The 26,678-nt window shown below is 48.1% G+C and overlaps 1 protein-coding gene across 7 annotated transcripts in view; it reads right to left on the bottom strand.

Annotated features, from left to right (window-relative positions):
* LOC138504370 (tropomodulin-2-like) overlaps positions 1 to 26,678 on the bottom strand; it is a 462,370-nt gene that overhangs the window by 414,998 nt on the left and 20,694 nt on the right. Inside the window, exon 1 of one of the 7 annotated variants that reach the window (XM_069624825.1) lies at positions 19,859 to 19,965. The exons of 5 other annotated variants lie outside the window; for them this stretch is intronic. The gene's annotated coding sequence lies outside the window, so the exon portion shown is untranslated. Of the gene's footprint in view, positions 1 to 4,319; positions 4,358 to 19,858; positions 19,966 to 26,678 lie in introns of those variants that run through there. One more of the 7 variants, XM_069624826.1, reaches the window with a different exon arrangement.

The raw sequence follows: 26,678 nt of genomic DNA on the forward strand, positions 1-26,678 counted from the left end.
TTGGGCGTCTTTGACTTGGTCAAGCAATTTAGGAATCAATGGCAGGGGGTAACGGTTTTTGACTGTATTCTGGTTCAATGCACGATAGTCGATGCACGTTCTTAGGTCCCCTTCCTTTTTCAGTACGAAGAACAGAGGACTGGCCGCCGGGGACTTCGAGGGACGGATGAACCCGTTTGCCAGGTATTGGTCAAGATAGGACTTTAGGTACTGGTTTTCTGGTTCTGTGAGTGCGTAGATTCCTCCACAAGGGATCTGGGCGCCGGGTATCAGGTCAATCTGGCAATCGTATGGTCTGTGTGGAGGTAGGGTATTAGCTTGATCTTTCTGAAACACGTCTTGAAAATCCTGGTACTCTTTTGGTAGGGTCCCAGCTGCCACTGTTCCCAGCGTAGAGGTTCTGGCATCGATTGATTGTTTCTCTTGACGATAACACGTTTGAGCACAGGTCTCGGAGAAGGCCAGCTCCTTTGCACGCCAATCTATTCGAGGATTATGAGCTACCAACCAGGGCATCCCTAAGATCAGTCGAAACTGAGGTGCCTTGATGAGGTTGAAAGCGATAGATTCTTGATGCCCATCCTGGCACAGAAGGGTTAATGTTGCAGTGCATTGGATACTGGACCGGAGGCTATTTCCGTGCCATCGACTGTGGTTACAGTGTCTGTGGTTAACTTTGGACATAAAGGAAGTCCCATCTTTGCTGCGAGATCTTTGTCTATGTAATTCCCAACAGCTCCACTGTCTATGTACTCTCTTGCTGAGTGCATCCGCGATGGTTGTTGGTGATCCATCAGGATCCCAGGTAGTGTAAAATGGGAGGTCTGTAGTTCACTTTCTTCGCTCGACAAGTGGACCCCTACAATTGCCAGGCTGGGCAGTTTTCCGACTCTTTGGTGGGGTCTTCCTTGTCTGTAGCTCCTACTATCCTTCTTGGTGGTTTCACTGGGCACTCCTTTAGAAAGTGACCCGATTTTCCACAGTGCAAACATAATTGCTGTTGCCTCCTCCTATCTCTTTCCGCCTTAGTCAAGGGTGACCTGATGCCTCCAATCTGCATTGGTTCCCCTGAGCCTTCTGTTGATCGAGAAATGCCCCTTGAACACACATAAATAGGGCGAGAGTCGGGTCTGATCCGATCTGCTCTTCGGTCTTGCAATCTTTGATCTAGCTGAACCACCAGGTTAATACATTCTGCACAGTCTTGAGGGGGGTCGACTACTTGTGCGAGGACATCCTTTAGCTCTCCCCGCAGACCCCTATGAAATAACGTGGTTCTCTTCTCTGTAGGCCATTCAGCTTCAACCTCAAGTCTATTGAATGTGGCGATGTATGGCAATAGGTCTTGGTTCCCTTGATGAAGGGATAGAAGTTCGTTGTCTAGAGCCTGTCCATGAGTACGACGGGCGAAAAGGTTTTCCATTTCCTGTTGAAAACCCCTGAAATCGCGTAACAGAGGATCGTCTTGAGTCACAAATGGTACTGACCAGTCTGCAGCACTTCCGCTCAAATAATATAGCACAAATGCGACCCGTGATTGGTCATTTGGAAAGGTCCGAGGCCTGCAAAGGAAGTGCAGATGGCACTGGTTCATAAAATTGGCATATTCCTTAGGATTCCCCACTGAATTGCTCCGGTGGCGCCAAGGGAACTGCCCCAGGAAGGGTTATCTGAACAGGGCTGGCTGATGGTACAGGCATTGTAGGGACGTTTCCCGGCAATGGTGCATGTCCCGCTTGCGACTGGAGAAGTTGTCGGCTTAGGTCATCTGTTTGTTCCTTAGCAACTATCAACTCCATCCTCGTGGTGTTGGTCCCCTGCCGGGCTGCGTGTACTTCGGATCGTAACTGTCCCAACATTTGGGCTAACTGGTCAGTTTCTGATGTTTCCATGACGCCCAGGTGGATTTTTGGTGTGAGGCTTTGCATTCTGTAACGCTCACCTGATATCCACGGGGACGCCACTCAGCCGGTCCGGACTTCCGACCACTTCGAACCCTTCCCTGGACTTGCTCAACCAAGCACTGGGCCTGAAACACAGTATTATCAGAGGTCAATTCCCTATTGGTCTTGCTTGTCCGGCCCCCCTTTTCTTCCCTGGGTCCCAACCTTCCCCTGGACGTCTCCTCACCTTGTTTTTTGATGTGGGGCGCTCTGCGTCCTGCCTTCGATGCAGGGGTGCATTGGGTGATGCGAGCTGGAGGGTGCCTAGTTGCTTCACTGGCACGGTCCGGCGGACGGGGCTTGCTGTGGCTTCAGCCCGACCGGTAATTGGAATGAGTCTTACAAAAGTTCTGATGGCTCTAGTCCCTTTAATACTATGTGTTTCTTTCCGTAGGTGATGAAGGTCTTTAGGATGGTGATGCGCTGCTGAAGTAAGCAGGAATGCGGAGCGTGATGCTTATTGGCTTCCTTAGCACTAACCAATGTTCGTCTTTTCCGTGTCCTTTTAGGTGCCGCAGTAACCCAGGATGGAAGTGAGCTGAGGAGATGAGCTACGGTGAGAAAGCGCGATGTGCGGCGCCTCTTAAATGTTTTGCGCTAACCTGATGTGTCTTTTCCCCTTTTTCCGATCGGCGGGATGCTCCGGAGCAGAAGTTGTCCGATCGACAGGAGTTCAGGTAAGGATTAAACTCTATTTGCAAATTTGAGAGAGCTAAGTATTGCAGAATGCTTACTAACGTCTTTTCTTCTATTCTTCTCCCCTTTGCTAGGGCGCGGCGTGCCGAGATGGAGATGACTCTGCCGTAGGAATCCGCAAGACTGGGAAGAGCTGGACAGAAGTTGGATGCTCTTCGAGGTGAGTATTGGCAACAGAGTTCTTATTCTTGCGGGTGCGCTGGCGCTGAAGAAAGAAGTGGGCCTCTTCAGGAGATCTGAGCACGGTGAGTGTCACGCTGCAGGTGCAGAGAAACGCAAAGCATGTTTCTTAGGCCGGGTGTGGTTTAAATAGTCTGTAGTTATCCCAGGTATCCCTGGGCTGAGCCACACCCAAAAACTAGACCGCTTACCCAGTTCAAGGAACTGAATTACATGGGGGCATCCATTGCCCCATGATACATTGCAAGTCCAATACTAAGTGGATCTCAGGACTGTGTGTGAGCTTGGTGCCAAAGGCGCCAAGTCTGAGTCCAAGTAGGTGTCTGGGGAGATGGAGAGGCCCTTAGGGGCCGACTAGGTGGCCGTGACCTGGCTCCAGCCTGATATGCCAGGGGGCTGGGGGCAGGAATCGTGACACTATAATGTGCAAGGAAGAAGTCTTAGAAGCAGCAGGCAAGACATCCTTCCTTTGTCAGAGCACTTCGCTTACATCCTGTGCTGCCTACTTCTTCTTTTACACCCCTCCTTTTTCCACCTATGTCCCTCACACCCAAGTCCTTTGAAGGTGCTTCTTCAGAATGAGTCTCATATAAGATGCGTAAATGAGTACATAAAGGAGCAGGAGCCAGATTTAGTCATCGCACCCACAAACCATGTCTAGTGTTAGGTGGTGAGTGGAGAGGTCACACAGTGGAGCTCACCAATGTGCCTGATCCCTGATCAGTACCACACCATCTCGAGGAAACTACAATATAGACTAAAGTGCATGCAGCCGCCACTCGTGCCAACCAGGGCACAAAACAATGTACATAGCTTTGGGTTTGGCAATAATAGGTACCTGGATCTTTGCACTGTACACGCTGCGGACCTTGAAGGATACCAGCCCAATCCTAAGGACTTTCAATAACTCTCAGAATAGCCCGGATTTCAATCCCTCAAGGGCAAGGGTTCACTGAATAAACCTATACCTACTGTATCGGTTACATAGCTAAATTGAGATACAACCACTTGAGCTTGTCCCGGCAAAGACTGCCCTCCTTCCTGTAAACTCGACCAAACTCATTATCCTGCCCAGGTTTTTTTCTGATTTTCCATGGTAACTGATTCTACTTTTTAGAAAATCAAACTGCACTGAACATTAAAACAAGAAAAAGAAGATTAGAAAACCAACAAGGTCCTGTGCAACTCTTCATCATAGTACTGACCCCTACGACCCCTGCTACAGCTGTGTAATGTAGTATCTGCTTAATGCCAAAACATGGAGTAAACATTTCTGCAGAAAAATTAGAAAGCCAATATGGAATATTACTCCCCGTCCCTTACTAATCCTTGTGCAACATGACATGTTCTGACGGTTCTTTATCATAACCGATTTCACGTATCCTAGCTTGTTTCCTTCCCATTTTATTATTGTCTTACTCAGGCCAAATCTTTGGACGACAGAGTTTTATTCTGAAATAGAACTCATAATCGAGTATAACAGATGTATAGTGAGCATACCTCGTTGACGACCCTTCGTCCCACGCAGCGACTTCACAAAGCTGAATTTCACTGCAGTGCTCATTTGGAACTCTACTGGCTGGAACGGAATTGTGAACACATTTCCCTCCGATTATTGGAATGCGACTGCACGGAGGCTGCCCATGACTCAGCGGCTGGCAGCGCTCGCTTCCCTATTGGAGACGTTGGCCTGTAAGCGACAACAAATCCACTCCATTGCAGTACAGCTGTAAACGCTCAAGGAGGGGTGCTTACAGCCCCACCGAGAGAGTGGCGAAGCCAGAAGGTGCATAATGACCCTCAGATGTAATCCCTTCCCCGCCCTCCACACAACCAATCGTGTTAGTTTTGCAGATTCCTGTAGATACGAACCGAGAGGCGTGAGTGCCTTGCCCTGCTCTGGGCGCTGTGGTTTCCATGATACACTTGTTTGCAACCCCACACGGCCAATTCTTCCTTTGATTCTTCTGGTTGAGGTCCCTGTTGTCTCCATAGGGATCATGTCGTCTTTCCCAATTTCCCGGCCAACAAAAACGCAAATCTGACGCAGGGGTGTGAGCTGAACAAATAACAGTCGCTCCTCTGGAAGCACAATTCACAGAAAAAAACATTGTTTTTCAAAACTATGTTGTCCGCGCATTTGTAAACTTTCGACCTCCAGGCTCCCAACAAATGCTCTGAGCACAGTCATGCTATGGCCTAAAGGAAGCACGTGTTTTGTTCATGCATGGAGCAAAATTAATTTGATTTGTGGTATACTGTATATATGGCAACACAATTCGTGTAGCCTAAAATGCCCCAACACAGTTCATAGATTATTATTTAACAACCAACAGGATCATGATTGTATTGGGGAATTACCATGTTAATCAAATGTTGAAGGTTGGAATACATCTGATAGTTTAAGGTTAGCAGCTGCTGAGTAGAAATGGGAGCCAGCCTGCTCCCAACAAAACTCTTTCAAGAAATGTATAAAACCCTAGAGATGACCCTTATATAAGCCTTCTTATAATTCATGCAACATCGCCTCTTGCTCTCCATCGGATTGGGGTTGGAAGCCCATGGCTGAAATGTACGAGGGAGAAGAGACCAAAAGTAATTTTTCTGAAAAAATAACTTTCGGTCTTCTCTCCCATGAACATTTCAGACTTTGCCCCACCAACACCCACACAACCTGCTTATCTTGCGGCAGCAGACTTTGGTGTGTGCCACCAACTCGCTGTGTCCCTGCAACCCCTGTTGCCTTTCATTTCCGTGATTGGGAACTGGCGCTGCAGGGTCTGTTCCATTTATTTTGGTTATTTTATTTATTGTTTGATACTTTTTACGGGAACGGCTGCGGGGGACACCCCCCGCAACCACCACTTCCAGTATAGTGAACAAGGGTGCGGGGGACACCCCTGCAGCCCACGCAGCCGAATGGGGGATTTAGTCTAACTTTTCAGATTTTCAAACGGCCGAAATTCGGCCAAATATCCCATTCAGGATTTTATATACAGTCTTTTGGGGTGATTCCCTCTTCATCAGTGGTGTTGCAGAAGCGTTGCACCAGTGCAGGTACAATTAGCACTAGAGCAACTGTTGCATAGTGCAACACACATATTCCTTCAATGAAATAATATGATATGATATGACATTTATAATGCGCCTGTGCACAAGTGTTTCTAAGCGCCAGACGACAAGGGATGGAAGACATGATGAGGACAAGACAAACGATCTTACTAGGCCTTGTTTCATTCCGATTGTGCGAGTGCGACAATAGAAGTGCAAGGGGGAAGTACGATCAAGGTAGCATGGCTCTGAGTAAGTGCAGTCAGGGCTGCGCGGCTCTGGGTAAGTGCAAGGAGGCAGGGGAGCTGTAGGGGTTACAGTCACAGCCCCTAAGAGTGCATTGGGCCAAAAGACAGTGCAAATGAAGACTGACTGGTCGTGGAGGAGCCTGGTACCCCGTGACACTATTAGGGAACCAAGCAACAGGTCTGTGCAGCAGACAGGTAAGTTAACAAAGGAGCGAAAGAGAGAAGGCAAAGGAGAAAAGGAGGGTCTTGAGTTGCTTCCGGATATTCAGGTGGCCCGGCTAAAGTCTGAGAGGGACAGGGAGGCCGTTCCAGAGGGAGACACCTGCAAAGGAGCGAGACCTAACCCCCACTCTCTGTCTGGAGAAGCGTTAGACCCTCAGAGAGTTGAAGGTAGCAGAGCGAAGGGCTCTAGAAGGAAGCTATTTCGGAAGAGAGAGTTGGATGTAGTGTCGGCTACGGCCCCATAAAGCCTTGTGCACCATGCAGAGTGTCTTTAATTTGACCCTTGCAGCCACTGGGAACCAGTGGAGAGATTTCAGGGCTGGAGAGATACGGTCCCTGGGTTTGAGACCAAGAATAAGTCTTGTAATTCTGTTCTGGATTAGTTGCAGGGTGCAAAGATTAGAGGTAGGCAGTTTGAGAAAGAGGTTGTTGCAGTAGTCCAGCCTGGAGAGAGCCAGGTCTCTGGAGAGAGTGAGCTTCTTGGGGAAATTGAGGAAAGGTAGAATACCTCTGAGGAGGTGCAACTGGAAGTGGGCCTTTTTGGCAAGGTCCATGAAGTGTTGAGAGAAGGAGAGAGTGGAGTCGAAGGTGACAACAAGGTTTTTTGCCTCACAGGAAGGCAAGGGTAGAAGGCCCAAGGAGGCCGCCCTGAGTGAGAGAGGGAAAGCGGGAACAGGAGTCCTAATGAGAAGGATCTGCATCTTACTGGCATTAAGGCAAAGATCTTTGGTGGCGCACCAATCCTGAATCATCAGGAATCAGTGAGGAAATAGAGGAGGCTAAGGAAAGCCTGGAAGAGAGCCGAGTGTCATCCACATAACACTGAAAGTTAGAAGAGAAGGTGGAGATCAGGTGGGCCAAAAGGGCCAGATAGACATTGAAGAGCCAGGCTGAGAAGATAGAGCTCTGGGGGACACCACATGTGGAAAGGGACGTGGCGGGGAGAATGGACCCAAGTTGGAGCAGGGAAGAATGGTCCAGGAGGAAGGAGGGCAGCCACGCAAGGGCCTGATCCGTGATGTCTAGGTTAACACAGAGTCGGTTGATCAGGGTGGCGTGATTGACCATGTCGAAAGCAGAGGAAAGAGGATAAGAACAGAGGGAAAGGTGGAGTTGAGGTTTGAGATCCGATCTTCACGGGTGTTCAGGAGAGCAGTTTCCATGCATATGGCTGCTCTGAACCCAGACTGATGGTCATGGAGGCAGCCAACAGATTATGTGTGACGGGTAAGCTGAGAGATGGCCAAATTTTCCAGGAACTTGCCCAGGAAAGGGGTGATAGAAATAAGACGATAGTTTGCCAGACTTGTAGGATTGGCTGAAGGCTTTTGTAGGAGTGGGTCCACAATGGAGTGCTTGAGGACAGAGGGGGAAAGATTCAGTGATGAAACAGTGATTACAGGTATCAGCCAAGGCTGGAGTGATGGTGGCAATGTGGTCCTTGATGGTTCTGGAGAAGAGGTGCATCTGTTTGAATGACACTTTCATAGATCGGACTTGTCTAGAGACATCGTCAGGCGATGTCAGAGTGAAGGAGGAAGAAGGAAGAGGAGAGGGAAAGGCGGCCATACAGAGTGCCTGGGAGGGAACAGGAGAGGTGGAGACTGCAGTAGGATTGGCCAGCTCCTTGCAGATTTTAAAGCGTTTTGGCTGTGTTTCTAGAGGCTGCAGAGATGGAGGCTTGGATATGGATCCTCTTCTTGCAGAGGACAGAGGGTCTGTATTGCCTTTAGAGAAGGCGGCAGGCCAGTTTGTCAGAGGATGCGCCCGAAGCCCTCCAATTCCTCTCAGCCACACTGCACTTCAGTTTTAGGGTGGCATGGTTGGGGTCATACCATGAGCTGCACTTGGAGGTAGGCTTCAGACGGATTCTCGTGACAGGGAAAAGGATGTCCAGAGTATTGGAAATAGAAAGATTCAGGTTAGAGAGGGCTGTGTCAGAGTGTGAGTCAGCCACAGGAGTAGAAGGAGCAGAGAAAGTAGAGGCAACGGCATACTCTGACACTCGCATCATTGGTCGAATGACAGAGAAGGAAGGTGGCAGTGCTGGGGTAGGCTTTGCTTGAGGGACAAGAACTTTCAGGTGAGAGGAGAGCAGAAAGTGGTCAGTCCAAGAGACAGGAAATGTGAGAGGGTTAGAGAGGGGGATTTCTGATGAGATCATGCAAGGTGTGTCCAGCAGAGTGTGTCGGATCAGATGGTGGAATGGAAAGGGAGAGACTGTCGCATAAGTTTGCGGACAAGCCCCGAGGAGGGATTGAAAGCATCCAGGTGAATGTTGAGGTCTCCAAGGAGAAGAAGTTTAGAGGTCGAGGCAAGGAGAGAAGAAGAGAGGTCAGCCCATTCTAAGAGGAAGAGGGTGGCCTGGCTAGGTGGCCCGAAGATGGTGGCCCCAGTCAGAGAGAAGCCAGGAAAGATAGAGAGCCTGTAGACTAGACATTGAAAGGTGGAGTAGTCCTGCATAGGAATGACAGAAGCAGAGACCCACTCTGGAAAGATCAGGGCTACTCCACTTCCCGGCCGGTTGGCTCTGGGCTCAGAGAGCATCTTGTAGACCTCAGGGAGGAGAGTGTCAAAACGCGTGACACAGCTGGTTGTGAAGAGCGAGCAATGCATTTTTATTCATCATGGCAATGTTGGCCTTAGTCCTGGTTCTTTGCCCTTGTGCGAAAATACACTGGAATCTTTTTTTTGCACTTGGGCAATTTGTGCCCTAGTGCTACTTGTACTTTCACCGCTGCAATGTTTCTCTAATGTCATCCATGCTTGTCTGTTCCATTCCAGGACTTTCAAACTCCCAAGTTTTGAATTAAGAAAGCATCATATTTCTGTGTTGTAGAGGAGCAGCAGTACACATCCACAGGAGATCCCGCCCCCTGCCTCCCATATACTGGAGACATGAGACCATGCCATGCTTGACACCAGCCGTCATGCCAATACTGCAGCGAGTATTTGGAGGAAGATACCCATTGAGAGAGCCCTTGAATGCGCTCCTGATTTAATGGTATCCTGCAGGAGGAACTCCCTGAAGGAATATGAAAAAAAGTGAAAATGATGTGTCAGTGACACCATGAGGGGTGTGCTGGAGGTCTCAGGACATTGGCTAAAGATAATGTATTCACCCTAAGAATACTAATGGTGAAGTAAAAGTTTGAGTGAACTCTAAGTATACGAGAAGAAGATTACACGTGCACAAGTTACTGCTGAAAATAATGGTTCAATAAATGTATAGACGCTGAAATGCAAGGTAGATTAAGTCATCATAGAAGCTAGCTATAAGTAGCAACTAGAATGCAGGTGAAGCCGCCATTATACAGAAACTTGACATTGGTATCATGAATTTAACAAACCAGGACCACGAAGGAGGAATGAAAGACTATGTTGCAGCAAGGTTCGTGGGGCTGCGTGGCGAAGCTGCGTGGCCTGAAGTCAAGATTCTAGAAGGCAAGGTCAGCTATCTACAATGGAGAACAAGTGTGTGGAGGATGAATCTTCTCACAGCAAGGTACAATCAAGGACTCATGAGATGCCCAGTTTGAATTCATTTAGAGCATTTAAAAGCTGAAAAATGGACCAGATCGTGGTCTCCTGTCACGTGAGCCAAAGATGAAAATAGAGTTGAACTTGAAGTTCCAGACACGATAAGCGAATGCCCTCACTCCCGTGCATTTTCAAAGACAAGGATACTGTGCAAGGCCAAGTACAAAGACAATTTCCTGGCAAAAGGCATGGATGATGAGAGATGCAAGGCTAATCGGGTGGTGAGGTAGTCTCATGTCCTATCTCCCTGCACCTGGGTCTGGGCTTGCATGCTGCTAAATGAACCAAATGTTCCAGACATGGCACAAGTGTGCCGACCAATTTAGTAGTCCATACAAAGAAGACAAATGAGAAACTGTTTATCTAAGGTTTCTGAAATGACATGTTTTTAAGAGGTAGCCATAAGTTGTCCACCTGATAACAGGCAGCCAATAACAAACTTAGCTCTAATAGAATTATATATCTAGATGTCTCCCTTAACCAATCCCAACTTCTGATAGGTATTTCATTATTTGCTACGTAGTATGACGTCACCCTGACACAGTTTTGATATAAAATCTATATTTTGTGTGAAGAGCATTGAGAGTCCGAGCATCCATCCGTTGAGGCCCTTTGTAACGTCCCTGTTTTAGATCATTGTAAACAAAACAGTAGTTTGCCATCTTCCTGATTTGGTTTGGTTATTTGGACTCCGAATCTTTCGGGTGTAATCCCATCCATTTTATATGCACGTTCTGAAAGGGCCATAAGCTCAGTGCCTCTGCAGGGTCCATGGTGTGCATAGCATTATCTTGACCTAACTGCATCAGCGTACATACAAATTCATATCATGACACGTATGCAGCAACATTCTCACACGGCCCCTATAAAATATTGCTGCGTGTGGGTGGTCCTTTGGTTCCAGGCGGCTGTGTAAAGAAGATAATATGCAACCAGACAGAGGTGGTCAGATGACATGGAGGCAGAGGGAAGCATGCAGGCGAGTAAACAGGCAGCAAGCAGACAATACAGCAGATAGGAGGGGGCAGGTCAAGACCGAGTGGGTCTTTCAAACCGCCAATCAAACGTGGGATATCAGTCAGGGTCTGAGACGCAGGAGGTTCTTGCAGAATCCAGTGGTGAGGGAGTCAGCGACTCCTAGGAGAAGTCTTACTGCAAAGGCACCAAAACAGTGAGAACTTGTGGCAGGTGGGGGCTGAATACATATGCCCCTTTCAACCTTGGAGACCCCCCTCCGTGAAGTCTCCATCAGATCACTTCTACCAGAAGACCCTTAACATAGGTTTCCATTTTAGGGCTTCACAGGTCAGGATATTCCAAATCCAACCGTACGTCTCCCTTGAATCCAACTAATATACAAGCCTGGAGCTACTGTGGGCCAGACAAGACACCCGCCCACTTTTGCTGGCACAAGGTTTCACAAGACCTCTACCATTACTGGCACAAATCAAACCCATTGTACCTGCCCATTGACAGCCTGAGGCAGTCAGGGCAGCGTGGTCCATGTGGTGCAAGTGTGCAGTTGGAGATCCTGAGCACTTGCTGGACAGGCCTGCTGACCGGCTACTCAGCCAACAAGGCCCACTTTCCATGTCCAACTGGTTGGCCATATCAGGCTCCCTGATATTACTGGCAGAAACTGACCCAACCCCCCTAACACCACCATCATAAAATCCACATCAATAAATGTAGACACACTGGGAGGATGTGGCCAGTGTCTATGTCTTTTTCTGAATGCATGAAGAGCTGTATGTTATTGGCAGGCAATGGGGGAAGTGGGGACTGGAGAGGGGCGGCTTCCACCCAAACAATAATTGTTGTCATTCCTATATTTCTGTAAGCCTCATCTACGGCCACAGTGAAAAAGGCTGAATAAGCATGGCCTAGGCACTGGGTGGAAGCTGCCATGACTATCCCAATCGCATGTACCTCCACTTCATTAGCTAGAAAGCCATCGATGTTCTGCACCCGATCTGAAGCTGACAGTGCGTGAACCTCAGAGTGTCACGTTAGGATGGTGCATGGAAGGGTCCTCATACTGTGGATCTCCAGTACAGTGTCCCAACTCCCCCAACCATGAGAGCTACATGCACATGCATCCTTCAATACTCTATCAGAAATATAAACAGAATATGTATTGTCTCAAGGATGCAGTCGTTTCATCATGTTGGAGCTTAATATCTTTAAAGACAGCCTAAAAACCTTCTACCACTTAAGAGCAATCCTATGAGTCGGCATCGGAAAGCCAGCTGTTAGGTGCCGGACAGGATCAACAACAAGGCAAAACTAAGGTACCACCAGCAAGCACCCCAAATTGGCCCTGCAAACCTCAAATGTTGAGGCACTGCCAGAACCAACGGGAGGGGAGCAAAATGTCACTTTCCTAAGGGTAGCAATGATTCTTGCCCTCGCTCTGCTTGGGTAGGATCCATGGTACAGTCCAACCGTAGCAGGAGACAACGGGCCCCTTTATGAGTATGGCAGTATTTCTGGAGTCTTTTGGTCTCCAAAATGGAAACTAACACTGCCACCCCTTCACTTGTAATTTGGCTGATTTGCTACCAAAAAGAGTGGCAGTAACGGTAACCTGTTTCCTCCTTCTCCATCCTAACTAACAAACCCTGGACTGGAACTTTCTCCCCAAAGATCGCTGCACAGGAGAAGACCATCCCACCTTCAGAAAACCTCTAAATACATGGCTCTGCAAATAACTAGTGTGAGACCAGCAAGACTGACTTGCTTGAGTTGGAATCCACACAGCCGAAATAGAACCGAACAAATGCTGCCGCATACATCTACGTATCAATACTAACCACTTAACTGGATAGCACTTCCTACCTGACTCCCAGGGGGGCACCCAAGGTCTTTCTCCACTACTCGTACCCCTCGTTTGTCTGTTCATCCCTAACAGATCCCTCACTAAAATCTCCCACCAGCTACCAACTTACAGTACACATAAAAATCCCCTATAGAAGGTCTAGACCTCACCCCTAAACTCTATTCAACCAATACTAAGCTCCCCACACTAGTCCTAGTACACTACCTCCCTCCACAGTCAGTGGGTAACATCAGCCAGTGCTTTGGCCTTTCAGTTCTTAGGCTCTCTCTTTTAGATAAAATAGCCACAAGTTTCTTTACCAAACCCACCGGAGCATATTGGCATCCAGGACCCAGGTTGTCATGGCCTGCATCCACCAACACCACAGATGTGTTGTATCTGCCTCTTCCACTAACCACAGACAATCCCCTCCCTCTTTTTTATTGGACTTTTTTTATTGAGCCATGAACATTGAGGCCAACATAAATGGCAGAAGGGTGCTCTATAGGACCACTTCACATTGCATTACATTACATTAAAGGCATAGCCTGATGCTCTGGACTGGCTCGCGGTTGGGAAAAAGAGCTTCTTCTCCTGCTGTGAAACTGTTGCAGTCTGCCGGAGGACCGGCAATGAGATTTGGAGGTCATCCGTCAAGCCACAAGCCTGAATTCATTCTTCCGCTTGTCTTAAAAATGGCAGATCAGTGTTTCAATCCCTTAACCATCGCTGTGCACATACCTCAGTATTAAAGCTGCACAGATGTTTTTGGATGTCTTGTACACTAACTGCAATTAACAGAAGCATAATTTGCCTGCTACAGGTTGATTATATTCAGAGCCCTTTGCATCACATCTTCTCCCCACCTAGAAGTTATTTCCTTACAGAAATGTTTCTTAAGCCTGTATTCTAATTTTGAAGATAATGGGCCTCATTACAAGTCCGATGCTACCAGCGGATTGCCGCCGGACTGTAACACTGTTTCCGGCACCTAATAAATGTTAATCCGCATTCCCACTCCACCGGAATGGGGACTCGGAAGCACTGGCACTGTTAGTAACGGTGCTGGCGCTTCCTTGACAACTGTGCCTACCGGGCCGATGCAGCCGGCAGGTCAGACCTGCCACACCCAATGACGCCACCAGGCACAGTTGTAGTCTGGCGGTGCAGAAATAAAGGTGCCGGTACATTGCTACCGGAACCCTTATTTCTGCACCGCCAGACTTGTAATGACATGTCTTGTTTGTTTGGTGAACTTTTATAACTTTGAAAGTGGGCCTTGTAGTGATTACCACCTGTTTTTTAAGTCGTGCTATTATTGCTAATTACTTGTGCTTCTGCTACTTTCGATGTACACAACGTTGTCATGTTTTTGTGCATGAGTTATTTCTGCAAGAGGTACTACTCCATAACGCATTATCCAATCATTGCCCATAGTAGGAACTTGCATCTCTCCTCACTCTTTCTTGTGCAGCTGGGGAGAAAAAAAACTGAAAAAGTTTTTCTGTTTTTTTTTCTCCTGCTCCATATATTTCCAGTGGCGATGTGTGTCTGAATCTGGTGTTCCAGCAGCACCGTGGACACAGACATGCACAACATATGTGATGTTATGTTAGGTGGTATCTGTATAGCGCCTGCTGCCATTGGTATGGCCTGAAGCACCATGTTATGGCATACAGCAGAAAGGAGGTGATCCTATTGTCTGCAGAATCACCAATGGTCCCCTGGATTATCTGTGCTACCCCACACCTGCCACAGTCTCCCAGAGTAACCAATTGTGAAGCTCAAATCATGAATTTCACAACTCCAACATGGCGGGTGTTGGATAGTGCACGTGTGCCACCATAGGATTTCTGCATGTGTGCTGTGAAACCTCACTGCAAATAAACTGGAGCAAATTCTAAATGGGAATACTCAGGGGCTAGCTGGTAGTCTGGTGTGCTAGCATTGGGCTATTCCTAGCCGAGTTTCCTCATTAAGGAGTTTGGGAGTCAGTGTAAGGATGTATTGGGAAATGTTTGCAAGAGAACACTGCATCAGAGATTCCGCCAGAGTGTACCTGCTGACCTGTGTCGCATTCTGCCAGTCTGTATACAAGGGCATAATTTTCATTGATGGGTTTTCAGGATATCCCACAGTAACATTGAAGAGGAAAAATGTCTCAGGAGGATATCTTAGGGGCAATGTACTTGCCTTGGAAGCAAGACGACATGGAGCAACACAGGTTCAATCCCCGGTCCGCTTAGAAACCTCGGGGTATTAAGCATGTTATAAATAACCAATCATAACACACATATCGGATAATTGTATGCACATTTCTCTCATGAATAAGGGGTATCCTGAAAACCCAACATGGATCCGGCCTTAGAGGCCTGGAGCAATTGTGCCTTGATACTCCATGCCAGCGGTGCAATGCGTGGAAATTAATGGGCCATTATTTGACAAGCAGTCTTTGGTCACTTATTTTTAGTTCGCCCGTGGATGAGAACATTTTGGTAGTGGCAGTGCGGCACTTCACTCTACAGCTCTTTGGCCTTCCTTCTAAAAGGGGCTGGCATATGTGTTGTCAGTTGCACTCCACACTTTCATGCATTGTTTTTTTAAATGTGCCAAGCTTTGCCACCAGGCCTCTCTATCAGTGTGACAGACGTCTCTAATAGTGAAGCGGAAGCGATTAAAGCTTGACACTAAGCGTGACATTCCCGAAGATTAGACAGACTGGCTGTGCGATTAATAGCCTTAAATTGACCAGCTGCAATAGAAATGGAATGATGCCTAATAACCTTCAGACAGTCACACTGCGGGACTGAAGCCAGCAAGCGGCAGTCACTAGTGGTGTCTTATTGCGGCACTAATCGTGGCACACTTGCTATGCATTTAAAGACCAGAGCACTCGCCTTATATGCACACAATTCTTCACTGAGAGGCGAATCAGGAAAGAAAAAATACCAATAGCAAAAAACACAAATCCCAGAATGCTTAAGGATTTCTAGTAAAAAAGGTCCAATCATACATAACATGAGAAAAAGAGCAATGCTCTATACCGAGGTCTTCAAATTGTGGGTTTCCCGGGAGGAAAGAAAAAGTTATGCTGGGGAGAGCACTGGGGGTGTGGCTTGTCCATAATGGTTGAGGTGGCATCGACCCAGTGGCCGCCTCGGGAGCCAGCCCAGTGAAACACTGAGCGCTCCCTCAGCTGCTTTTTTCAGCTGAGGGAATGTTCCTGGGCTGACTAAACCGTCAAAAGGGAAACACTGTTTCCCTTTGACAGTTTAGTTCCCCAGCTGCACATGCTCAATGAGTAATGCAAGGCTCTGGGGCGCTTTGTTTCGCCAGCCTTGCATAGATCATTGGAAATGCTGGCTGGGGAACTGCATGTCTGTATGTGCGAAGAGGAGCTCCTGCACCGCCTCGCACTTACAGACAGGGCTGGCTGGAGCAGGGTGTTCCAGCACAGACACTAAGGCCCCTGCACGGATGTGCATGAACCAGGAAGCTTTTACTTCCCCATTCTGGTCATGATACAGGAGTCGGAGCGCTGGGGAGGAAACCTCAGGACCGGGGCAGAAGGTAAGTTTATGTTAATTTAATTATTATTTATTTATGTTTATGGATACATGTATGCTTGTGATATGAGTGAGTGTATGATGATGGGTGCTCATGTGAATGTGAATGATGGAGTGCTTGCTTTGTGAATGGATGTGTGTGTGTGTGTGTGTGTGTGTGTGTGTGTGTGTGTGTGTGTGTGTGTGTGTGTGTGTGTGTGTGTGTGTGTGTGTGTGTGTGTGTGTGTGTGTGTGTGTGTGTGTGTGTGTGTGTGTGTGTGTGTGTGTGTGTGTGTGTGTGTGTGTGTGTGTGTGTGTGTGTGTGTGTGTGTGTGTGTGTGTGTGTGTGTGTGTGTGTGTGTGTGTGTATATATATATATATATATATATATATCCCCCTGCCCACCTGACAAACTCAGCTCTCCACGCTATGGAGCCCGGAACTAAATGAATGTGTCATTTTTTTTAAACAACACAAATAAAGCTATTTTAGATGTCCAGTAAAAAATACCATGCCTGCCCCCCCCTGAGTCCCCACCGCCAATTGTAAACTGCTTGGTGTTTTAACCAATGTTTTTTAAAAATATGCTCATCAATGCAACATTTTAACACATTATTTAAAAATAACTTCTCGGGGGAAGAACCCCTCGAACCCCACTTGATTGGCTTGGGCTCCCTAGCTATGGGAGATATAATTATGCCCCATCACTTAAAAAATTCTCCAGCCACCACTGGCCCTTGGACTGTGCTGGGAGTGGGGTGAGGAGAGCCCAGGAACTGTGGAGGGAGCAGGATGGGTGGAGCCAAGGCACAGTGTTGGGAGCAGGGTGGGGAAATCCCAGGGACATTGGTGGAAGCAGGGTGGTGAGAGCCCAGCGTCTGTGCTGGGGTTGCGGAGAGCCTAGACACTGGGTTTTTGGAGTGGGATGAGGGAGAGCAGAGACTGTGATGGTCCAGGTGGGGAGCCCAGACACTATACTGGGAGTAGGGTGCGGTGACCGCACATGATCGTTTATAGACATTTGGACTTTCTGTCCATTTGGCATTTTGGGGGGGACCCGGCCTGCCCACAGTTTGCTCAGGGGAGGCCAGGACAAAAAGGTTTGAAGACCACTGTTCAAATCGTATTTAATGGTGTCCCAAAGGTAAGTAAGTATTGGCAAAGTCACCGGTTTTCGCTTTTGTGTAAACAGGTAAATGGCATTTGCTGCCAGGCACAGGTATAATTATACTACCTGGCCATAAGAAGCAATAACTGGAAAAGGGTGTGACTACTTGGATATATGATGTCAGCGGCTAGTAAATGTAATTCCTATATTCAAGCCAAAACTGTTGCCTTTGACAATGTTTGTTTTATCAAGACTTCAATCAAGTGGCTGCAACAGAGGGTGAGAATATACATTCTCTGCCTGCTGTTCCCGCCACCCGAGGCCCTTCCCCCAGAGGTGCCATTTTATTTATTTTGATTTCTATGTGGGGAGGCGACACAGAGCATCTCCCTGTCGCCTCCCCACCCCTAACCTCCCAAAACCAAACAAAACCTCCCTCCACTCTTACCTGCGGGACCAGAGGTTTAAGCTCCAGTCCACTGCACCTCCTGCTCCAGCCGCCACCATAGAAAAATGGAAAAGGGACTTAGTCCCTCTTCCCTATGGCATCGGCCATTTATTTCCTTTTTTTTACCCTCTCAGTAAATTGTCTGAGCAAGCAGAACAAATCTCTTGAGGGGAAAAAAGGAAAGCCATTTGCACCGTGGATGAACCTTGGGGCGGAGAATGCTTTCCCGCCCTGAGGGGCTGGAGGGATGGACATAGCCGTTAATGGCCCACAGCCCATGCCACCACCATGGCTCAGGCTGGTGAGCCGCTACCCGCCATGTCCGCCCCCCCTGCCGGAGAGTCAAAGCCATATTAACTCTCAGAAGACTACTTAGAATTAACACTGTTAGGCCCTATATCTCACAGAGTGTGAAATTACTGCATGATTGAAAAGTCCAAATATACCCCAGGAAGGTGTTTGGGCAGGGACACAATGCAGGGGTGGGAATGAACATAGGGATGAGTATGGTAGGTCAATGGGTGAGTAAATAAAACAACACCCACAGGCTGTTGGTTCCTTCCAACGTCCCAGCTCCCTCCCATAGGTACTCCAATGCAATAGTTTCAGTATATAGGTGGCGCAGGGACACCAGCTGGTAGTCGAAAGTAAAAATGCATAACATTTGTTCCTTAAGAACAGGATAAGTACGAATTCTGCTTGCTTATTCTTGATATATAGTTAGTAACTTTTGCAATATGTTATTCTTTTTTCGAGCACATTTTTTATTTTATTTATAATCTTACATTTTATATATTGTATTATGTTTTTACATAACTGGATGAAGCTGTAAAATGGTGCAAGTCCCTAGGCATATAATAGCAGTGCCTGGCAAATACGTAATGCTGTTGGTTTTATCAATGCTTGTTTTTAAAAGGACTTCAGTGAAGCAAACACATAGTGCTTATAAAGCATAGTGCTTATAAATCGAGCGGCTGAAGGGAGACCTAGCTGACATTGTTATTACACCAGTAGCACATTTATAGCTCCAATTAAGTCATTAACTCTCAGAAGACTACTTTGAAGAAACAATGGCAGGCACTTCGAGCACAACGTTTGGTGGTAAGACTTGAAAAAGCCATCTCAAAGAGAGGTCCCAGGAGGATGTGCTTATGGCTGAGAGGGGTAGGAATTGAGTGGGAATGGCCATAGGGATTTCATGGGCAGCCAGTGGGTGGGTAAATAACCAAACAACACCTACACACTTTGTATCCCTCCTCATATGCCATTTCTCCCTAGCTGTACTCTAAAGCGCCACCTAGTAGCCAAAACTATTAATGTGCTGTATCCAGTGCCACTAGTGTCAGAGGAGAAACTAGAAAATGAGGGACTTGAGAAGACAGAGAGGGAGCGAGCGAAGTAGGGCAAGTATCTTAGCGATCCTTGTCTTCGATTAAGGGGACCATAATCCTGGGTCAAGACGAGGGGTCATACGAGGGGCACCAATGGGATATCGACCACCAAACTGGCCAGAGGAGGAGGGTCCAAGAACTTGTCGAAAAAGATTGTATATTTAAATTATTATTAAAAATAATAAGAATTATTATTTGTAGTAGTAGTACTGGGATTGTGATTTGGTGTACAACAAACCTTTCACTATTTCAATGTATAAACAATTCTATAAACAATATGCAATACATACATAGAGATTATTTAACTAATTGCTTATTGTGCTAGCGCGTACATGCAACACTGCAGCCTAATTGTTCTCTTTGACCTTTTGCTCAGTGCTCTCGCTTTCATAGTGACCCTACACGCAGTGGTCTTCAAACTGTGGGGCTGGCCTCATAGGGTGCCCGTAGGATGTTAGGGAGTGCAGGGGGCGGATGGTTTTCTTGAACAGGATTACGGAAACTGCTTTTAATAGAAAACGTAAGCAGTTATAGCTTGTGGGGGATGGAAACAATATTTTTACTCAAGGGGGACTCAGTATAAACAAGTTTGAAAACCACTGCCCTACAGTGAGTTCTCGCAGATGGTGTGTGAGTACACACACTCAATTAGAGTGGTCCCACTTACTAGATGTTTCTCTGTGGCACTCTGCGGTATTTCTGCAGCCTATACTCTTATAGTCCATCAGTCTTTACACAGCCAACATTCGAGGGTGGTTCTTCAGTAAAGCAACGGTTGTCTGCGGAGAAGGAGGCATCATCAGGTAGGCAGCTAGGGGGCGCCAGACTGAACTACAGGCTGCAAAGCTGGCCCATTGTCAGGAGTGGGAGCACTAACACATCATTAAGACTAAGGCAGCATCAAATCTTATCCCACTCATTCTCTCGCCCTCTGCAATCACTGACAACGTACTTTTTTTAACACCTACCCTTAGTGAATAAGACTTATACAGTCAGCATTTGAGCCTTACAGGGAAACTCTCTAGCGAAAGAAAGGGAAACTAAGCCCACCCACCTTTCTTTGACCACTTCAATCATTTCATCTTCGGCTTCACGTCTTAACATGCTCACCATTGTGCCCTCCTATAGAGTGGGAGTAATAAAGCTGCACATTCCAAATCAAAGTTAAAATCTATATGTTAAATGCACATATCTATAAAAGAAGTAGAACAATAAGATGGAACTCATCAAATTCTTCTCAGAGGAATTTGATTTCAAATGCAACTGCATCACTTTTGGCCATTGCGCGCTACGCAATATAAGTTGTCAATAAATCGATAAGTACATTATTGCTTAAGAAAAACCTCCTCCCTGAATCTCATCCACCGATCACACTACACCAGAGCTCTGACTACCTTTCTAGATGTGAGGACCCTTCAACTCTTCATAAAGTTTGTTAACTTGCTTCTTCAACCATGAGGCATCTGGCTGGCCAACCGTGAGAGGAGAATGGCAGATGTAATGTCCCTGTGCAAATGTTTTGCACCAATGAAGAAGCCCCATTGATCTACAAGCGGGACTAAGACAGGGGTCCCATTTGTCTATATAGATGTTTTGGACAACTCCCATCAGCCCAAGCCAGCAAAGTCAATGGTGAGCGATCATGGGAGTTGTAGTCCAAAACATCCGGACTAAGAAAACAGAAATGGAGAGCTAAATCACAAAGGTCCACACAAACATCACCCCCTCACCCCCCGCACAGCACGGGAGAGTGAACACAATATGAATTCCGTTTACATGTCACTGCCCTCTGATGGATGAGCTGTTTTTAGTTACGGCTCATGGGCCCTTGACTAGTTTTCTGCCCAGATATTCTATAGTCATAGAACCATCACCCACTTCTTGAATGCTGTGTGTGCTATCCCCGCCCCAATGGTGCACCTTAGTGATTGGTAAGGGCACTCTAGTTAATTTGGGTTAGACTCATAAATCTAATAAATTGACGATGAAAGAGATTAGGCGTATATGATATGATATGTGTTATACATGATTAAAAGGGACACAGTCCCTTTAAGAACATAGACACAGGGAGAAGCGGGAAGAGGGCGGAAAGGGAGGGGCCAAAAGGGGAAAAGGGCAATTACGTTGTAGGAGTGAATAAAGGCAGTTCACAGCAGGCAAGGCCTCGTCTCATGATTACGTGTGAATGCATGAGAGCGAGTGAGAGCCTAACACTGGTGACAAGGCCGATGAACCCTTGTGTGTCGGCAGCAGCGGAGGGCTGTGAGCCCAGCAGGTCTAAAGAGCCATGCGCTCTGTAACTGAGCAGTGGCCCGTGTGCCCTGCTGGGGGGCCCGTGTGCCCAGCAGTTTGAGTGGGCCTGTGTGCCCTGTATTAGAGCAGTGGACCGTCTGCCCTGCTGGAGGGCCCGTGTGACCAGCAGTTTGAGCGGGCCTGTGCGCCCTACAAACGTGCAAAGGCCCGTGTGCCCTGCCGAAGGGCCTGTGTGCCCAGCAATTGTGGTGGGCCTGTGCGCCCTGTGAAGGTAGAGGCCTGTGTGCCCACGACGGAAGTCCCAGCAGCTGCGGAGCTTCCAGAGAAGAGAGGACCGGACCAGAAACTGCAGAGCCGCCAGCAGAGAGAGGAGAAGATGCCCGCAACTGCATCGCAAGCCCAGCTGATCCATCCCGCCTGCCCAGAGGGAACGAGAAGAATCACCCGACCGACGTGGTCACAACAACCCAAGTAAGGAGTTCGGACGGGGGATAGGAACGCAAGGAGCCACGGCCGAGGGAAGCCCCGTGTCTCCCAGAGTGACAACTGGGAATAAACTGACAGAACCCAGAGAGGTTAACCCCGCGTCTCCCGCCCAGTGACACCGAAAATAAAAAGTGGGAAACCTGTGTCTCCCACAACGTGAAGAGGGTGAAACACAGACCCAACACCAAAGCTAACGTATTACGGCCCTAGCAGGATCAAGCCCTGTGTCTCCCACAACGTGACACGCCATAGTGAACATACTACGGGCCTAGCAGGATCAAACCCTGTGTCTGCCACCCAGTGACACCAAAAAAAAAAAGGGAAAGTGACACTATAAACAGTGACGCATGCTCACGAGAAAGGCCAAAACCCAGGGCCTAACGACCCACATGAACACCACAAAGTAAAGACAAAACGTCACAGCTGACCCACCCCACCAAGCCAGCCAACTCAAGTTCCCAGAAGGAAAGGCCACACCCTAACACCTGACAAGCGACCACAGTGTCGCGAGAAACAACTGCAACCGGCGCTCACGTGCCACCTGAACCACTAAAGCGCACCCAGCAGCACCACCATATCGAATCAGGACGCAGCGAACCCCAATGCCCAACCACCAGGGCCACCAGGGACTCCCTCCTCTCATGCTAGCTTAATGAGGAGACCCGCCCCATTCACACTGAACCCACACCACGATCAGGGTCAGCGATGAGAAGAGTGGGTGGAAGAATTTGAGGACTTTGTAGGTGCCATCGGCACCCAAGAACCACCCAACATAAAAAGCATCTTTGCCAATGTCGCAGGGAGAGAAATTAAAAACTTCATACGCACGGTCCCCCTGCAAGACCGCACCACGTATGCGAAACTCCTACAAGCCATCAATGAGAAAATTGTCATCTCACCCAATCGCGACTATGAATGATACACTTTTAATCAATGTGGTCAACTTCCCCATGAATCAATAGGAGAATTCATCATTCACCTTCAAAGAAAAATAACGAAGTGCGACTTCGCCAACTTTAATGATGACAAAGCCATCAGGCTGCGCATAATTGAAGGATGCGTATCCTCGATGTTCCGGAAACACCTCCTAAAGAAGCCCCTATCTCTAAAGGAAGTACTGGACTTGGCCAGAGTTTATTAAAGAGTGGACATCCAGGCAGCGGCCATTGAAAACCCCAAGTAGGGCAACATTATCGCAGCTGTAAATCCCTATGCCCGATACCCCGCCTCACAAAACAGAATAAACCCAAGATACCCATCTCAACGGACACAAAACGACCGCCAATGCTACCGCTGTGGATTTGGGTACCCGCACAGAGGCCCGTGTCCCGCCATCGGGCAACGCTGCCTAAGATGTGGAATGGAAAACCACTTCCAAGTGATGTGCAAGGAACAACTACCCGAAGGAAGTTCAACCCGCCAGCGGCCTGTCAACCGCACAATAGAGACACACGTGGAACAACATCGCCCTAGAAACGCTCCATCTACCATAAGCGCCTACCAATGCCCGAACACTGTAAGGGCCCTCGAAGGACTCCAGATCAAACCAGACAGAAAAGACCATGAGCTATACGACATCCGTCAACAAGACTTCATGCAAGCACCAGAACAAGGGGTGACATACATGGGGGAAACCCTGTTTCCCCATGAACAGGACGTGGACCCGTACCTCAACTCCCCTCTAAGATATCTGTCAAAGGAAAACAAACATACTGAATACCTACAAGATGGCTACGACAGGGAGTACGTCCGCCTCCTCAGTGTTGACGTGGAAGACACTTCAGCTCCCAGAGTAACAATTCAAATGGGGGACACCAGAAACAAATTTGTCATCGACACAGGGGCGACGGTAAATGTCATGAACGAAGACCTATACCGAGATATCGCCCTTTCATACCCCCACGAGAATCCAGGACACACATCTTTCAATGGGGAGCGGCTCTACCCATGACCTCCAGAGGACAATTCCAATGTGACCTACGACATCGTGACCTCACAGTGACTTCCACGATACATGTCATAAAGAGCCCATCCATCGGCCGCTGCCTCCTCAGTTACCGAACAGCCAGTGCACTGGCCCTGATTGACCTACACTACGACCAGTCGGAAATCATAGAGGGACACCAATCGACACGTGAATCCATCATGGCAATAATAGACCGACCCCTTATGAAAGGAGACCTCAAAAGCCAAATCCCCAAACTATTTGAAGGAGTGGGGATGCTCAAAAACTCGCCTATCAAGCTACACATCGACGACACCATCACGCCGGTACCACAGCACCCCCGCAAGGTGGGCTTCCACCTTCAGGAACAGGTGTCGAAGGAGATCCAGCTCCTTCTTCTCAACGACATCATAGAAAAAGCAGAAGGACCAATTCCATGGGTATCCCCAGTAGCTATTGTGCCCAAAGACAATGGACGCCTCCGCATGTGTCGATATGCGCATCCCGAACACTGCCATCCAGAGGGAGAGGCACCCAGGCCCGAGCCTTGAAGACATGTTAATCAGGCTAAATCAAGCAAGGTTCTTCTCAAAACTAGACCTCAACCAGGGCTACCACCAACTCTTCCTGGACCCGGAATCGAGACCCATCACCACCTTTGCAACCCGCGATGGACTATTTAGATACAAAAGACTACATTTTGGCATATCATCTGCTGCAGAGATTTTTCAGGAGACGATCAGACGCCTGATAGCATCTGAAATGAACACACTAAACTATAGTGATGACATATTAATCTTTAGGAAAGACCAAGAATTGCACGACAAAGCCCTAAGAGCTGTTTGCAACATCCTCCAAGAAGCAGGGTTGACGCTCAATGAATCCAAATGTGACATTAACAAGACCAGCCTCAAATTCTTCGGGCACATATTCTCCAGTAAAGGAATCACAGCCAACCCGGACAAGATAAAGGCCATCACTGACCTCCAAGCCCCCACGACTACCGCAGAACTGCGCTCCTTCCTAGGCATGGCAGGATACTGTGCGTGCTACCTCCCGAACTATGCCACAATAACTGACCCACTCCGCACCATCCTAAAGAAGGACCAACCTTTTATCTGGGACGCACCCTGCCAAGAAGAGTTCACGACCATAAAAGAAGGTCTCATCATCAACCGCCAGCTGGCATACTTTCATCCAGAATGGCACACCATCCTTACGGTTGATGCCAGTCCAGTAGGACTCGGAGAAATCCTTGCCCAGACCGACGCCACGGACAACACCCACCATGCAGTGGTAGCATACGCCAGCCGCACCCTATCACACACAGAAAGGGCCTACTCGCAAGCAAGGGAAAGCCTAGCTGCAGTATGGGCCTGCGAGAAATATCACCACTTTATCATCGGCCGGAAGTTCACTCTAGTGACAGATCATCAGGCGTTCCTCTCAATATATGGAAACCCAAAAACCAAGATGCCATCCCGTATAGAGCGACGGGGAATAAGACTACAAGAATACGCAATTGTTCACAAACCTGGGGGAGATGCCAATCCAGCGGACTACCTGTCCAGACACACCCTGATGAACAAGGATGACACTGTGTCCCATGAGGCCACTGACTACGTCGCTTACCTGTCCTCAAACGCCATGCCACCAACGATTTCAACTGCAACCTTCGAGGAAAGGAGCAAAGCTGACCCAACAATCAGAGCTGCCATCTCTCTTACCCACTCTAACAAATGGAGAGAGCGCCAGAAAAGAGGTAACGAGGGGGAGGACGCAGACAAGAAGGAACTTGATCGGCTAGCCAAAGTACACAATGAACTCATAGCCACGGACCAAAGGATATTGCTGCGTGGGAAGAGACTAGTAGCTCCGAGAGACCTAAATAAGACCCTGGTAACACTGGCACATGAAGGCCACAGGGGAATCGACTACACGAAACAAATTCTCAGGAACTATGTCTGGTTTCCATACATGGATGTGATAGTCGAAGACATGCTCTTGCACTGCAGACCCTGCCAACTGACAGCAAAGGGGCCAACCCCAAATCCCCTCCAACTAACCACACTTCCAACAATCAAGCAGATACCTTCAACATCATTCACTGAGACAGCACCCATCGTAGACGAACTATTCAGTGAGTGGGGCATCCCCAACATCGTCAAAACAGACAACGGATCCCCATTCCAAGGACGAGAATTTGCAAGGCTTGCGAGGCACCTAGTATTCCACCACCAGAAGATTACACCACTCTGGCCCCAGACCAATGGGATGGTGGACGGTTCATGGCCACCATCAAACCAACCAGACAGAAAGCAGTAGCAGAGCAGACACCTCACCCGCAAGCCATCTGCAGTATGCTCAGAAGCTACCGAAACACTCAACATGACGCAACGGGAAAGTCACCAGCTGAACTCATGGTGAGGTACCAACCCCGAACACGCATTCCCCGCTGGGAAGACTTCACGGCAGAAGAGGACACAGCCATCAGAGAACGGGACGCTGAAAAGAAGAGGAAAGCCAAACATTGGCCCAACAAAAAGAGGAGAGTGAAAGAACGGCAACTAGAAATATTGCAAACTGTCCTTGTGCAACAAACTCAGCGCAAGAAAACAGACACACGGTACAGCCCTGAGCCTCGGGTAATCACAGCCATCAAGGGACCCATGATCACGGCGACTGGAGAACCAGGACACATCACCCGAAACTCCTCATTCTTCAAGAGACTCTATCTTGAAGAACCAGAGGTACAGGAGGCCGCAGAGGAGAGTTCAAGCGAGGAAGAAGAAACAGAGCCCCT

The sequence above is a fragment of the Ambystoma mexicanum genome, chromosome 11, assembly GCF_040938575.1.
Source record: "Ambystoma mexicanum isolate Mex_15411 chromosome 11, UKY_AmexF1_1, whole genome shotgun sequence".
Taxonomy (NCBI): Eukaryota; Metazoa; Chordata; class Amphibia; order Caudata; family Ambystomatidae; genus Ambystoma; species Ambystoma mexicanum.